Source organism: Falco rusticolus, chromosome 13 (assembly GCF_015220075.1).
Source record: "Falco rusticolus isolate bFalRus1 chromosome 13, bFalRus1.pri, whole genome shotgun sequence".
In the NCBI taxonomy this organism is placed as follows: domain Eukaryota; kingdom Metazoa; phylum Chordata; class Aves; order Falconiformes; family Falconidae; genus Falco; species Falco rusticolus.
Window position 1 is genome coordinate 20,088,921 of NC_051199.1, and position 9,087 is coordinate 20,098,007.

At 52.6% G+C, this 9,087-nt stretch overlaps 1 long non-coding RNA gene across 1 annotated transcript in view; it reads left to right on the forward strand.

The window, feature by feature from the left end:
* The first annotated feature begins 1,050 nt into the window (after positions 1–1,050).
* LOC119156933 overlaps positions 1,051–9,087 on the forward strand; it is a 30,546-nt gene continuing 22,509 nt past the window's right edge. The window contains exon 1 of the long non-coding RNA XR_005107320.1: positions 1,051–2,324. This is a non-coding gene — a long non-coding RNA (uncharacterized LOC119156933). The remainder of the gene's footprint in view (positions 2,325–9,087) is intronic.

Consider the following 9,087-nt stretch of genomic DNA (forward strand, 5'->3'; position numbering starts at 1 on the left):
CAAATAACCAGGGAACACTAAAAAAATAAAGAAAGGTGGGGGTGGGGGAAATAAAAACAGGAAACAGGTGGGATTTACTTTTCCCTCTCCCCCCCTCATCGTTTCACTGCTTTTTGCAGGGGCAATTGTACCTCCGAAGCTCAGATTAAATAGTTTGCTACAAAATAAAACTGGAACTGAGTTAACAAGCTCTGAGATTTAGGGAGACTCCACTCCGGGAGATCCACGAATAGGTCAGCGGGGCATTTCTCAGCTGTCTAGACCCCGTGGCTAACTGCTTTGCCCCTTCCAAGGCTGGTGAAACCTAAGCCTGCCGCTTCCTCGCAGCCGGGCTGCTCTGGCTCGGCCGTCCCGCAGCCAGCCCTCCGGCCCCTCGCTCTGCCGGGCAGCACCGGGCCGCGACAAGCAGCCGTAACGGAGCGACTATTTGGATTATTTCAGATCAACAGCCTTTCTTGAAATTACCAACCAGTTTCAGTCCCTTGTATGGGATAGATGGGTCGGCAAAGCAGTGCTGGGGGAGTTGCGGTGGTGAGAAACTGCCCCCGGGACCCACGCGCTGCCCTGCGGAGCCACTGTCCCTCTCGTGGCGTGGGCAGACACGGTGCCCTTGGCACCAGGCAAACTGTGCCAAGCAGAGCACGCACTCCTTGCCCCATTGCTGTTTTCCAGGATCCTGTGTTTTTAAACACATCTTTTCTGCTGGCTGCCTCCACAGACTTTTTTTTAATATATGTATTTATATATTTTTATTCTTTTATTCTTTTTCTTTTGTTTTTCCTTTCCTTTTGTTTTTCCTTTCCTTTCCTTTCCTTTCCTTTCCTTTCCTTTCCTTTCCTTTCCTTTCCTTTCCTTTCCTTTCCTTTCCTTTCCTTTCCTTTCCTTTCCTTTCCTTTCCTTTCCTTTCCTTTCCTTTCCTTTCCTTTCCTTTCCTTTCCTTTCCTTTCCTTTCCTTTCCTTTCCTTTCCTTTCCTTTCCTTTCCTTTCCTTCCCTTCCCTTCCCTTCCCTTCCCTTTCCTTTCCTTTCCTTCCCTTCCCTTTCCTTTCCTTTCCTTTCCTCTCCTTTCTCTGACATTTCTAGGAAAAAATGTAGAAAGAAAAAAAACCCCAGCCCCCCCAACACCACTTTCCCTGCTTGCAGCACACAATGACGTGCCCAGCATGCCGGTGCTGGCACTGGCAGTGCCTGCTGGACCCGGTACAGCCAGAGCTGCGCGGTGGCAGCGGCTCAGCAGCAATGCCTGGCGCTCAGGGTGGTACCAGTCCCTTGGCAGGTCCAGCAGCCAAAGCAGCTTTTCCCTTTGACATAAACCACGCTCAGCTCCAAGCTCTCCTTCTCCCTCCTCACTCCTCCCCTGACCCCTCCGTGGAGGAGTGACGGGCACCAGTGGGGCTCCAGCTGCCAGGTACCACGGGTGACCGTGGGTGATGCTGCGGGCTGCGATGTGCCGGTGTGGAGCTGAGCCAGGGGCTCGACAGATGCTTTCTATTTGGTCGTGTTTTGGTGCAGTGGTTTGACGTGTAATTAGAATTATTAGTTATAAATTTAGCCTGTCCTCGCTCCCTTGGCTGCGAATGAGCCCTGATCTCCTCGCCATGTTTTCATCATTTGCAAATGTTTGCGGGGGTGACTGAATTTGGGGTGGGGAGGGCTGCTTGCCCCTGGCCACATGGCATCGACCTGCCACCCCACCTGGGGAAAGGCGTTCTGAACCCAGGGGTAGCACACCACGAGCAGCTGGTGGGGGAGAGGAAGATGGTCTGGGCAAAGAGCCCCAGGAGCACTGGGTACGGGCGGAAAGGGCTAATCAGCTCTTTCCCCCTTCTGCCACAAGCTGTGGACCCAAGTGCAGACACTTCAGCTGGTGGGGACTTGCACATCACCATATCCATCCCTCCAGGTTTTGCTTTCCAGCCTTTCCCCAAATAAAGGCTCATGCCGCTCGTGCTCAGGCCCCAAGGCTTTATTATTTCCAAGGTCATTTGCTCTGCAGCAGGGCTGAAAAGCAGAATTGCTTTCTTGCGCTGTTTATGTCTACCAGATACACACTACTTGCTTTTTCATTTGGATTCATTTTCTGTGCTGTCCTAAGAGAAAGGAGCAAAGCAATTTTCTATTTACTGCAAAATTCCAAGTGAGCAATTTTGTGGATCTGGAGATTGTCAGGAAGAGGTTACTGGACTGTGTACATGGAGGAGGAGGAGAGCAGAAGTGATAGAAGTGCATGGAGCAGGAGAGGCGATGGCTAAATCTTTTACAATCCTGTTGCTGTCTCAAGAAACCTTTGCCTAAACACTCAAGACTGGTAACTATTACTGGATGTGTGAGTAAGTCCTAGATAATTTTTTAAGTATTTGGAAAAAAACAATGCATAATGAAAACATTACGCTATTGTCGTGCCGCTGACACTGTTGGCCAGATTCTCAGCTGCTGTGAATCATGCTCTTGCCTTTGACTTGAGCAGAATTATGCCTTATTTATCCCAGCTGAGGATCAAATGTATCGGTCAGCGCTTGTACCACCTTTGCTTTGCAGTTCAGAGCAAAGCTCTGCCTAAAAAGCTGGTAAATTCCGTGATGCCTGCCCGTGGCTGTGCTCTGAAAAGCAGCTAAGACAGAAAAGCCCCGGCTACAGCTGGTTGCTGTTGCCTCTAGCCTAGCTGTGATGTGATGAGCTTTAAGCACATCTCCCGGGGCTGGGCAAGGGCAGGCAGCTGCTTTGTGGGGTCCCCAGGACGGGACCCCTTGTCGGGCAGCGTGGGCAGCGGGCTGGGGTGTGAGCGAGGGGCAGGGCTGCAGCCAGGGAGCGGGAAGCACCCGGCTGGCAGGAGGGAAGGATAAACAAGGAATGCTTAGCAGTTTGTGCACATAGATTAATTTCTATATTTTTTTTTTAGAACTTGGAATAATTTATTGTAATTACTGTTGGCTGAGTTGTGTTTGAAGAAGGCAGTGCCTTTTAAAAGGATTTTTGAAAGGTATTGAATTGGGAGGCAATTATTTTTTTTTTCAAAATATGTTTAAGGATTATAAAAGTAATTACTGCCCTCAAGCCAGGATGTCTAATTATGTTAAACTATGGCTTAAGACAGCACAACTTTCAGTCTCTTCCTTGGGTGGCTCACGCAGGGGCAGAGAGCACATGGCACAGCTAGGGCAGGGCTCAGCACAAGTGGGGATGTCCCCATGGCACCACGGCAGTGATGCAGCCTTTGCAGAGACACAGGACAGGCGCAGGGGGGTGAGCATGAGGCCACAAGGAAGCAGGGGAAAAGGGGAAGAAAAAGGGAGAAAGGGGAAAATCGGGAGGCAGTGGAAGCAAGGGACCGTGGGCACCAAGGAGGTACTCCCATCGCCCCAGTCTCTAGGCTCAAGCTAGCCTGATGCCTGTGGGGAAGAGCTTGCTCTTGCTTTGGGGAACGGGCACACTGACCCCTCCGGGGCCTCTTCCTGCCCTGTTTTTCTCTGTTTTCCTCTGGGAGCCCTTCATGAGCAGCAAGAGAGAAGTATGCGTTTATTTTTCAAGCTTGCCTTTTGACTCCAACTCCCCTCTGTTCTTCTGCCAACGTGTGAGAAACAAGTTCAGGTTTAAAAGGCAACCTGAAATGTGCATGCACGCACAAAACTGTTTTATTTTTATAATGCCGTGATTTATGGGCCAGCTTGGGGCACGGGGGGATTTCACTGGTGATTTCTGAGTGTTTGAAGGTTGCCCATAGCGGGAGAAGCAGCCAGCGTCCTACACGGTGGGGAAGTGGTTGCTGCAGGCAGGGGGTGAGGGCAGCGAGGGCAGCACCCGGGGCGGCACCGAGGGTCTCTACAATGGTGCGGAGCAGGCAGGGATGTGTGGTGGGGCAGGAGTGGGGAGGAGGTTATTTCAGTAACAGGGATGAGAGGTGGAGCTGCGGGAGTGACAGGCAACTGCTTCTTAGGGATGTCTAACAAGCTGCTGAGATTTGGGCTCAGTTTGGAGGCGAGGGACCCAGGGGGAGGTGGTTGCTCTTGTAGGCTGAGCTGGATGGAGGCTGGATGTCTGTGCAGAGTCTGGGCACCCTCCTTTGCCATCCCTTCCAGCATCCAGTGCTGGCGGTGGGCTCGCACGGCTGATCACACACATCAATTCTGAGTACATATCACCTGGCTGATCCCTCTCTCCCCACGGCGCCTTTCTCCCCCCGGCAGCAGCAAGCCAGGAGGCTGTGGGCTGGGGGAGGACACTCCTCTTCCAGCATGTCTCAAAACAATTTCACCCCATTTAACCCAAACTGTCAAGCGGCATTGACCCAGAAAAGGCTGTTCCCAGGGGGGCAGCAGCAGGCAGAGCAGGCTGGTGGGCAGGGGGGAGGGCTGTGTCCTGCATGGTGCTGGCGAGCAGGCTGGGTGCTCAGCCCCAAGCTCAGGTGCAGCGGCCATGGCACATAAGCCCCGGGGTGCTTTGTGGTGCAGAGCTGCTGGCTCGCAGGCACCGGGGGCTCACAGAGGTGCGGAGACACTGCAAGGATGGGGAATGCAGCAGGAGGTGACAGCTATCTGCTTTCTGGGAAGAGAAAGTGCTGTGCTGCCACTGAGAGCAGCAGCTAGAAAGCAAACCAGGAGCTGCCAGCACCAGGAGAGGAACAGCAGGGCAGTTTCCAGCATCCCACACCGGTCTGGAAGTCTGTCAAGTGTCAGGGCTGGATTTATCGCTGGCTCGACTGTGCTAGATAGACTAGGGAAAATGCAGTCACAACACAAGATTTTTTTTTCGAATACAGAAAATTGTTTACCGTAGTCATTATTGTTATTGTTGTTGTTATTATTACTACTACCACTATTATTATTTCCCACTGTGGCTCCCCAGTGTCTTTTGGGTGATTTTCACCCTTGGAGTCTGCCAGCAGAAAGACTCGGGGTGTTTTTTCCCCCAGGCCACATGTGGAAGCAGCTCTTAGTGGTTTGGGTTCTTTGTATTCTGCGGATTATAAAAGGTCTCTCCTGTAAGGAGCCTGGAAAAGGAAGAGTACTAATTATTATTAACTCTGCCAAAGCCAATAATATCCTTGGGTAATTATCAGTTCACCCAATTTTCCTGTGAGCCTACTGTGTAAATACACCATCGTGAAGAGGCTGTTATTTCCTTCACACTCCACCTCGCCATAGCACTGAAGATTTCAGGCTAGTCACGTGCCAGTTGTGACCAGGCTTGTTAATTTTGGCGGGTGATCGCCACCAATAATCAAATGCAAGATGGGAAACGGCAGGAGTTGATGCGCTGCCTCCACCCTCCCAGTCCAGCACCTTCTCTCCACTCCAGCCTTGCCAAACACCTCTGAGCCCTTACCGCGGCTGGGGCCGTTTGCCACCTTCATGCAAAATCCTGTGGGATGCTCCCCAGGGACCATGGCCACCACTCCAATGCTTCCCGGGCTGGCCGGCTGCAGGCAGGGACTGTCCCACTGACCGTCCGCCTCTGCATCTGGCCCCCAGCGTGACTTTCCCTGCCACGGTGAGGTGACGTGCGGCAGGGAGCCGGCGGGGAGGAAGCGTGTCTCACGGCAGGAGACCCAAGCTGCTTTCCCTTTCATCAATGCTCATTTATTTGGATTAGAGTCAGTTCTCTCCTGAATCCTTTGTTCACTGTTTGTTATTCCACATGCACCCAGTGCTGCGCGTTCATCTTTATTAGCTCTAATTGCTTCCCCATTCTAATGGGATCTCGCTATTCGCATACAATTGAAAGGAAATGTATTCATTAAAATAATTCTCCTCCTAACTGTTGTTTAGGGCTGGTGCTGTCAGTGCCACTTGCCGTGATTTTCTCCCTGCCCACTGCCGAGCGCCGGACGGGACCAGGACAGAGGCAAAGCTTTGTTAGCGATTCCCTGTTAAGGTAAACCACAGGCTTCAGGCTCCGGTCAGTTTGGGTGATGTTTGCTGATAGAGGGCAGGTGGCAAAGCCATCTGGCTGCTTCCCGCAAAGCTTGAGGAGCACGTGAAGGGGTGGCACATGTGCTCCCAGCCACAGGCTCTCCTGGCCATACTGGGGTGGCACTTGGCCCCGCTTCCAGTCCCACACACCAGAGCTCCCCAGCCTTCACCTTCATCAGGAAGGAATTGAACGAGAAAGTGGCAGAGAGAAGATAAAGGCAGGGATGCCTGATAGCTGGAGAAACCATGCTAGGCGAAAGTCTCCAGTCAAAATTAGTGACAAGAGACGGCTTCTAGCAGCAAACAAGCCATCTTCCTGACAGCTCGGCTTCCTCCCTGGCACTCAGACCAACTTCTCCTCCTTATTTATTTCCTCCCACCACTAGTTAAGCATCTTTAGGGAACACTTTAATGACCCTCCTTCCTCCTCTGTTTATGCTCAGCACTCCCTCCCTTCCTGGGGCGGCTGAGGTACCATCACCGCCACCGTAGCTAAGCAACCTCCCCATTAGCACACTGGTGGCTCAGACCAAGGCGTCTCCTCACCAGCTTTACACAATTAGCCCTTCGGTTTTTGTCTGCGGTACCCCACTCCTCCCCTCCCCATGCCTCCAAATGGCTTGTTTCTGCCACACTGTCCGCTCAAATGAATAGATCTCCCTCTTGATGAAAAAAATGTCTCCTGCTTTATCACATTCCCAATCTTTTGTGAAAGCCGCCTTCCCTCCCCTGGTATACTTATGCCATAATTTGTTAAGACCGTCATGTAAGGCCAGGGATGGGAAACTGGCAGTTTCAGGGCTTGCAGAGCTGTTTCAGCAGAGATGGGCAGGATGTTCTTGTAAGTGATGCAGATGTGCAGGAGTTGTCCCTGCAGATGGGGCTGGCAGGGTCCTTCCCTGCTGAGCCACCCCATGGGCCACATTTAAGTCACTGATGGGCTACCTGAGCACGGGCACGGCTGTGGGCCAGGAGGGAGCATCAGCTTGGACCAACACCACTGCCCTGGGAGAGACTGGCAGAGATGAGCCCTGCCAGCATCTTCCACGCTCTTATTCCCATCCTGTGTCACCTCTGCAGGGGTGGCTTTGCAAACAGTACAAAAGCTGAGCCCATGCAACGTTTGTTTTCTTTAGCAGGGTATTCCTGGACCACCCCCAGTACAGACACAGCCTTGCAGTTTTCCTGGAGCTGGTCCTGGACTGGAGCTGATCTGGGAGCTTTGTTTAAAATGCAAATGATTCGGCATTGCCTAACAGCAATGGCACTAATGGGATGCGAGTTTGTGCCCGTTAATGCATCCTGCAGTACTTCTGAAGTAAGCGTCTGCTTTGTCTCTGCATTTGTCTGTCACAGAAGAACATTACCCAGGCCCCAGCTCCCATTCTATTAATATATTTGCTTAATTACGCTGTACAGAGCAAGTGCCAGGCTGGCAGACAGGCTGCAGAAGCTCCGCTATCACTGGAAGTGCTCTATCAGAGAAGACAGTGGTGACATCACAGGTGGATGACATCAGCCCCATGACACACTCCTGCTCTTCCATCCAGCTCCACAAACCCTTCTGACTTTGCCCTGCCAACCTTGGGCTTGCACAACACAGATGGGGGCTACCAAGTTGCCCCCTGATAGAAGCCACACACCGCATTCTCCAGCAACTTGCCCTGCACATCCTAATGCCGGCGTTCAGCTGCTGAGCGCTGCCTCCTTCCCCAGCCAGGGCTCACCATCTATCTGCATTTTAAAAGTGCCTATCAAGCCCCAAAAGACAGTGTTAGACAGACAGTAACCATCTGCCTGCAGGTCAAGTGGCCGTGACAGGCGTCCTCTGGCCACTAAGGCAGCGAGACAGTTTTGAGACCATCTTCGCAGAGACTCCGGCTGACTGCAAGAAATCGCTACCTGCTCTGTCGCTTCTTATTCATCCTTGGGATGTACTTGAGAGCTGTCAGCTCCCTGAGTCACGGTGAAGCCGAACGTCTTGCCAAAATGTGTGCTCAGATAGCAAGTGTAAGGAATGCACTGGGCTGGGGCAGCATTCCCTGGCGCAGGCAGCCTGCACGCGGGAAGGGGGGACCCCAGCCTTGGCAGGCAGAAGCACCCCAGTAGCACTGGTAATTGCTATGGCCACCGGATCCCTGCAGGCGATGGGATACTTGTCAGCAAATGCCCCTTTACAGCCTCACCATAAGCTGTGTGAGATGGATGGTGATGCATCGAGATGTAAACAGGGCAGGTGGCTGCTCACAGCGCCTGCTCTCAGGCTGGGCATTCACACACCCTAGCTCTGCTTACGCTTTTTTGGAAGCCTTGCTGTTTATCTGGCCAAGTGGCAGGACAGCATGTATCCAGCCCGGGAGCTTTCATCTCTAAAAGCCCTACTGAGCTGCAGCTGAAGCCCAGGTCTCCTTGCCTTCCCTTCCTGCTTTCCTCCTCCCACTGAGGTCTTTTCCTGATCCTTCCTCTGCCTTGATGCTTCACCTTGGAGCCTTCTCCTCCTTCCCCTCTTCCTCCTGCATCCCTTCTTCAGGTCCCAGAACAAAATGCTAGATCCCTGCTTTTGCAGGTGGTGCTGGTGGGCTGATGCAGGACACCCTGGTGGATGGGAATTTGTAAAAAGTCAAAAATAATCACTGTCACCCCCCAAAACCTCCCCACCCGCAGAGGACCAATAATGGTATCACATGGCAGCAAAGGTAGCAGATCACAGGAGGCACGTCCTGGCAAAGCCACCCACCCACCTGGCCAAAGCGGTCGTGCCTGGGTTACTGGGGGGGGGGGTGGGCATTAGGCACAGAGCACTGACAGGCGAAGCCGAACCAGGGGCCAGGGCAGCCCCCGCATGGGGTGAGACCCACTCCCAGGTCCCGGGAGCTCTTGCAGTGACTTCTTAGAACTTAGAATCCTGAAGGATCCTGGGGCATTTGCAGGTCTGAGGATGCACCACGCTTCCAGGAAATAACACCCGCAGACTCTGGGAATGCATGGTGGCAGTGACAGGATGCTTTTCCTCTCTTCCCAGCCATGGAGAAGGAGGGGAGCTGAGCAGAGAGAGGACAATTCTTGCTCCAAAGAGAGTAAAATGAGATTATTATTTTTTTGCCTCATTCTGCACATAAACCTAACACTTCCTTTGAGGCAGTCCTTGAGGGCTTCCTAGACCCTGACTTCATCAAAGAG